This window comes from Lissotriton helveticus, chromosome 4_1 (assembly GCF_964261635.1).
Source record: "Lissotriton helveticus chromosome 4_1, aLisHel1.1, whole genome shotgun sequence".
Classification (NCBI taxonomy): Eukaryota; Metazoa; Chordata; class Amphibia; order Caudata; family Salamandridae; genus Lissotriton; species Lissotriton helveticus.
In genome coordinates this window covers 82,008,185-82,015,773 of record NC_136063.1, presented here as the reverse complement: position 1 = coordinate 82,015,773, position 7,589 = coordinate 82,008,185, and positions in this window count along the sequence as shown.

Below are 7,589 nucleotides of genomic sequence, written 5' to 3'. Positions count from 1 at the left end.
CAGGGGCATAACCTGAAATCTTACCCTGCGCTGAGCTCCATAACCCTGGGTAAAAGGTGTGACTTCATCCCCTTGACGCTTAACTCCACCGAATGTCACAGGTATAAGTACAATTGGTGCCTGGAGGCTGGAAGTAGGCCCAAGGCCTTGCAGGTCCTTCCTGATACTGTGAAGGGGTGAAATAGACTTTATTGGGCATGTGGAGTGTTTTGCTTTAACACCTCCAGCCAGGGGGATAACCTGAATTCTTACCCTGCGCTGAGCTCCATAACCCTGGGTAGAAGGTGTGACTTCATCCCCTTGAAGCTTAGCACCTCCAAATGTCACAGGTATCAGTAAAATTGGTGCCTGGAGGCTGGAAGTAGGCCCAAGGCCTTGCAGGCCTCTACTGATACTGTGAAGGGGTGAAATAGACTTTATTGGGCATGGGGAGTGTTTTGCTTTAACACCTCCAGCCAGGGGGATAACCTGAATTCTTACCCTGCACTGAGCTCCATAACCCTGGGTAGAAGGTGTGACTTCATCCCCTTGAAGCTTAGCACCTCCAAATGTCACAGGTATCAGTAAAATTGGTGCCTGGAGGCTGGAAGTGGGCCCAAGGCCTTCCAGGCCTCTACTGATACTGTGAAGGGGTGAAATAGACTTTATTGGGCATGTGGAGTGTTTTGCTTTAACACCTCCAGCCAGGGGGATAACCTAAAATCTTACCCTGCGCTGAGCTCCATAACCCTGGGTAGAAGGTGTGACTTCTTCCCCTTGAAGCTTAACACCACCAAATGTCACAGGTATCAGTAACATTGGTGCCTGGAGGATGGAAGTAGGCCCAAGGCCTTGCAGGCCTTTCCTGATACTGTGAAGGGGTGAAATAGACTTTATTGGGCATGTGAAGTGTTTTGCTTTAACACCTCCAGCCAGGGGGATAATCTGAAATCTTACCCTGCGCTGAGCTCCATAACCCTGGGTAAAAGGTGGGCCTTCATCCCCTTGAAGCTCAACACCACCAAATGTCACAGGTATCAGTAACATTGGTGCCTGGAGGCTGGAAGTAGGACCAAGGCCTTGCAGGTCCTTCCTGATACTGTGAAGGGGTGAAATTGACTTTATTGGGAATGAGAAGTGTTTTGCTTTAACACATCCAGCTAGGGGTGAAAAGCTGAAATCTTACCCTCCGCTGAGCTCCATAACCCTGGGTAGAAGGTGTGACTTCATCCCCTTGAAGTTGAACAACACCAAATGTCACAGGTATCAGTACAATTGGTGTCTGGAGGCTGGAAGTAGGCCCAAGGCCTTGCAGGCCTTTCCTGATACTGTGAAGGGGTGAAATACAATTTATTGGGCATGTGAAGTGTTTTGCATTAACACCTCAAGCCAAGGGGGATAACCTGAAATCTTACCCTGCGCTGAGCTCCATAACCCTGGGTCGAAAGTGTGACTTCATCCCCTTGAAGTTGAACAACACCAAATGTCACAGGTATCAGTACAATTGGTGTCTGGAGGCTGGAAGTAGGCCCAAGGCCTTGCAGGCATTTCCTGATACTGTGAAGGGGTGAAATACAATTTATTGGGCATGTGGAGTGTTTTGCTTTAACACCTCCAGCCAGGGGGATAACCTGGAATCTTACCCTGCGCTGAGCTCCATAACCCTGGGTAAAAGGTGTGACTTCATCCCCTTGAAGCTTAACACCACCAAATGTCACAGGTATCAGTAACATTGGTGCCTGGAGGCTGGAAGTAGGCCCAAGGCCTTGCAGGCCTTTCCTGATACTGTGAAGGGGTGAAATAGACTTTATTGGGCATGTGGAGTGTTTTGCTTTAACGCCTCCAGTCAGGGGTGAAGCCTGAATTCTTACCCTGCGCTGAGCTCCATAACCCTGGGTAGAAGGTGCAACTTCATCCCCTTGAAGCTGAAAACCTCCAAATGTCTCAAGTATCACAAAAACAGGTGCCTGGAGGCTGGAAACAGGCACAAGGCCTTGCAGGCCTTTCCTGATACTGTGAAGGGGTGAAATAGACTTTATTGGGCATGTGGAGTGTTTTGCTTTAACACCTCCAGCCAGGGGGATAACCTGAAATCTTACCCTGCGCTGAGCTCCATAACCCTGGGTAAAAGGTGTGACTTCATCCCCTTGAAGCTCAACACCACCTTATGTCACAGGTATCAGTAACATTGGTGCCTGGAGGCTGGAAGTAGGCACAAGGCCTTGCAGGCCTTTCCTGATACTGTGAAGGGGTGAAATAGACGTTATTGGGCATGTGGAGTGTTTTGCTTTAACACCTCCAGCCAGGGGGATAACCTGAAATCTTACCCTGCGCTGAGCTCCATAACCCTGGGTAGAAGGTGTGACTTCATCCCCTTGAAGCTTAACACCACCAAATGTCACAGGTATCAGTACCATTGGTGCCTGGAGGCTGGAAGTAGGCACAAGGCCTTGCAGGCCTTTCCTGATACTGTGAAGGGGTGAAATAGACGTTATTGGGCATGTGGAGTGTTTTGCTTTAACACCTCCAGCCAGGGGGATAACCTGAAATCTTACCCTGCGCTGAGCTCCATAACCTTGGGTAGAAGGTGTGACTTCTTCCCCTTGAAGCTTAACACCACCAAATGTCACAGGTGTCAGTAACATTGGTGCCTGGAGGCTGGAAGTAGGCACAAGGCCTTGCAGGCCTTTCCTGATACTGGGAAAGGGTGAAATAGACTTTAATGGGCATGTGGAGTGTTTTGCTTTAACACCTCCAGCCAGGGGGATAACCTAAAATCTTACCCTGCGCTGAGCTCCATAACCCTGGGTAGAAAGTGTGACTTCTTCCCCTTGAAGCTTAACACCACCAAATGTCACAGGTATCAGTAACATTGGTGCCTGGAGGCCTGAAGTAGGCACAAGGCCTTGCAGGCCTTTCCTGATACTGGGAAAGGGTGAAATACACTGTACTGGGCATGTGAGGTGTTTTGCTTTAACACCTCTAGCCAGGGGGATAACCTGAAATCTTACCCTGCGCTGAGCTCCATAACCCTGGGTAGAAGGTGTGACTTCATCCCCTTGAAGCTTAACACCACCAAATGTCACAGGTATGAGTAACATTGGTGCCTGGAGGCTGGAAGTAGGCCCAAGGCCTTGCATGCCTTTCCTGATACTGTGAAGGGGTGAAATAGACTTTAATGGGCATGTGGAGTGTTTTGCTTTAACACCTCCAGCCAGGGGGATAACCTAAAATCTTACCCTGCGCTGAGCTCCATAACCCTGGGTAGAAAGTGTGACTTCATCCCCCTGAAGCTTAACACCACCAAATGTCACAGGTATCAGTAAAATTGGTGCCTGGAAGCTGGAAGTAGGCCCAAGGCCTTGCATGCCTTTCCAGATACTGTGGAGGGGTGAAATAGACTTTATTGGGCATGTGGAGTGTTTTGCTTTAACACCTCCAGCCAGGGGGATAACCTGAATTCTTACCCTGCGCGGAGCTCCATAACCCTGGGTAGAAGGTGTGACTTCATCCCCTTGACGCTTAGCACCTCCAAATGTCACAGGTATGAGTACAATTGGTGCCTGGAGGCTGGAAGTAGGCCCAAGGCCTTGCAGGCCTTTCCTGATACTGTGAAGGGGTGAAATACAATTTATTGGGCATGTGAGGTGTTTTGCTTTAACACCTCCAGCCAGGGTTGAAACTTGAAATCTTACCCTTCGCTGAGCTCCATAACCCTGGGTAGAAAGTGTGACTTCTTCCCCTTGAAGCTTAACACCTCCAAATGTCACAGGTATCAGTGTAATTGGTGCCAGGAGGCTGGAAGTAGGCCCAAGGCCTTGTAGGCCTTTTACTGATACTGTGAAGGGGTGAAATAGACGTTAATGGGCATGTGAAGTGTTTTGCTTTAACACCTCCAGCCAGGGGGATAAACTGAAATCTTACCCTGCACGGAGCTCCATAACCCTGGGTAGAAGGTGCAACTTCATCCCCTTGAAGCTGAACACCTCCAAATGTCTCAAGTATCACAAAAACAGGTGCCTGGAGGCTGGAAACTGGCACTAGGCCTTGCAGGCCTTTCCTGATACTATGAAAGGGGTGAAATAGACTTTATTGGGCATGTGGAGTGTTTTGCTTTAACACCTCCAGCCAGGGGGATAACCTGGAATCTTACCCTGCACTGAGTTCCATAACCCTGGGTAAAAGGTGCGACTTCTTCCCCTTTAAGCTTAACACCACCAAATGTCACAGGTGTCAGTAACATTGGTGCCTGGGGGCTGGAAGTAGGCCCAAGGCCTTGCAGGCCTTTCCTGATACTGTGAAAGGGGTGAAATAGACTTTATTGGGCATGTGAAGTGTTTTGCTTTAACACCTCAAGCCAGGGGGATAACCTGGAATCTTACCCTGCGCTGAGCTCCAGAACCCTGGGTAAAAGGTGTGACTTCATTCCCTTGAAGCTTAACACCACCAAATGTCACAGGTATCAGTAACATTAGTGCCTGGAGGCCTGAAGTAGGCACAAGGCCTTGCAGGCCTTTCCTGATACTGGGAAAGGGTGAAATAGACTTTATTGGGCATGTGGAGTGTTTTGCTTTAACACCTCCAGCCAGGGGCATAACCTGAAATCTTACCCTGCGCTGAGCTCCATAACCCTGGGTAAAAGGTGTGACTTCATCCCCTTGACGCTTAACTCCACCGAATGTCACAGGTATAAGTACAATTGGTGCCTGGAGGCTGGAAGTAGGCCCAAGGCCTTGCAGGTCCTTCCTGATACTGTGAAGGGGTGAAATAGACTTTATTGGGCATGTGGAGTGTTTTGCTTTAACACCTCCAGCCAGGGGGATAACCTGAATTCTTACCCTGCGCTGAGCTCCATAACCCTGGGTAGAAGGTGTGACTTCATCCCCTTGAAGCTTAGCACCTCCAAATGTCACAGGTATCAGTAAAATTGGTGCCTGGAGGCTGGAAGTAGGCCCAAGGCCTTGCAGGCCTCTACTGATACTGTGAAGGGGTGAAATAGACTTTATTGGGCATGGGGAGTGTTTTGCTTTAACACCTCCAGCCAGGGGGATAACCTGAATTCTTACCCTGCACTGAGCTCCATAACCCTGGGTAGAAGGTGTGACTTCATCCCCTTGAAGCTTAGCACCTCCAAATGTCACAGGTATCAGTAAAATTGGTGCCTGGAGGCTGGAAGTGGGCCCAAGGCCTTCCAGGCCTCTACTGATACTGTGAAGGGGTGAAATAGACTTTATTGGGCATGTGGAGTGTTTTGCTTTAACACCTCCAGCCAGGGGGATAACCTAAAATCTTACCCTGCGCTGAGCTCCATAACCCTGGGTAGAAGGTGTGACTTCTTCCCCTTGAAGCTTAACACCACCAAATGTCACAGGTATCAGTAACATTGGTGCCTGGAGGATGGAAGTAGGCCCAAGGCCTTGCAGGCCTTTCCTGATACTGTGAAGGGGTGAAATAGACTTTATTGGGCATGTGAAGTGTTTTGCTTTAACACCTCCAGCCAGGGGGATAATCTGAAATCTTACCCTGCGCTGAGCTCCATAACCCTGGGTAAAAGGTGGGCCTTCATCCCCTTGAAGCTCAACACCACCAAATGTCACAGGTATCAGTAACATTGGTGCCTGGAGGCTGGAAGTAGGACCAAGGCCTTGCAGGTCCTTCCTGATACTGTGAAGGGGTGAAATTGACTTTATTGGGAATGAGAAGTGTTTTGCTTTAACACATCCAGCTAGGGGTGAAAAGCTGAAATCTTACCCTCCGCTGAGCTCCATAACCCTGGGTAGAAGGTGTGACTTCATCCCCTTGAAGTTGAACAACACCAAATGTCACAGGTATCAGTACAATTGGTGTCTGGAGGCTGGAAGTAGGCCCAAGGCCTTGCAGGCCTTTCCTGATACTGTGAAGGGGTGAAATACAATTTATTGGGCATGTGAAGTGTTTTGCATTAACACCTCAAGCCAAGGGGGATAACCTGAAATCTTACCCTGCGCTGAGCTCCATAACCCTGGGTCGAAAGTGTGACTTCATCCCCTTGAAGTTGAACAACACCAAATGTCACAGGTATCAGTACAATTGGTGTCTGGAGGCTGGAAGTAGGCCCAAGGCCTTGCAGGCATTTCCTGATACTGTGAAGGGGTGAAATACAATTTATTGGGCATGTGGAGTGTTTTGCTTTAACACCTCCAGCCAGGGGGATAACCTGGAATCTTACCCTGCGCTGAGCTCCATAACCCTGGGTAAAAGGTGTGACTTCATCCCCTTGAAGCTTAACACCACCAAATGTCACAGGTATCAGTAACATTGGTGCCTGGAGGCTGGAAGTAGGCCCAAGGCCTTGCAGGCCTTTCCTGATACTGTGAAGGGGTGAAATAGACTTTATTGGGCATGTGGAGTGTTTTGCTTTAACGCCTCCAGTCAGGGGTGAAGCCTGAATTCTTACCCTGCGCTGAGCTCCATAACCCTGGGTAGAAGGTGCAACTTCATCCCCTTGAAGCTGAAAACCTCCAAATGTCTCAAGTATCACAAAAACAGGTGCCTGGAGGCTGGAAACAGGCACAAGGCCTTGCAGGCCTTTCCTGATACTGTGAAGGGGTGAAATAGACTTTATTGGGCATGTGGAGTGTTTTGCTTTAACACCTCCAGCCAGGGGGATAACCTGAAATCTTACCCTGCGCTGAGCTCCATAACCCTGGGTAAAAGGTGTGACTTCATCCCCTTGAAGCTCAACACCACCTTATGTCACAGGTATCAGTAACATTGGTGCCTGGAGGCTGGAAGTAGGCACAAGGCCTTGCAGGCCTTTCCTGATACTGTGAAGGGGTGAAATAGACGTTATTGGGCATGTGGAGTGTTTTGCTTTAACACCTCCAGCCAGGGGGATAACCTGAAATCTTACCCTGCGCTGAGCTCCATAACCCTGGGTAGAAGGTGTGACTTCATCCCCTTGAAGCTTAACACCACCAAATGTCACAGGTATCAGTACCATTGGTGCCTGGAGGCTGGAAGTAGGCACAAGGCCTTGCAGGCCTTTCCTGATACTGTGAAGGGGTGAAATAGACGTTATTGGGCATGTGGAGTGTTTTGCTTTAACACCTCCAGCCAGGGGGATAACCTGAAATCTTACCCTGCGCTGAGCTCCATAACCTTGGGTAGAAGGTGTGACTTCTTCCCCTTGAAGCTTAACACCACCAAATGTCACAGGTGTCAGTAACATTGGTGCCTGGAGGCTGGAAGTAGGCACAAGGCCTTGCAGGCCTTTCCTGATACTGGGAAAGGGTGAAATAGACTTTAATGGGCATGTGGAGTGTTTTGCTTTAACACCTCCAGCCAGGGGGATAACCTAAAATCTTACCCTGCGCTGAGCTCCATAACCCTGGGTAGAAAGTGTGACTTCTTCCCCTTGAAGCTTAACACCACCAAATGTCACAGGTATCAGTAACATTGGTGCCTGGAGGCCTGAAGTAGGCACAAGGCCTTGCAGGCCTTTCCTGATACTGGGAAAGGGTGAAATACACTGTACTGGGCATGTGAGGTGTTTTGCTTTAACACCTCTAGCCAGGGGGATAACCTGAAATCTTACCCTGCGCTGAGCTCCATAACCCTGGGTAGAAGGT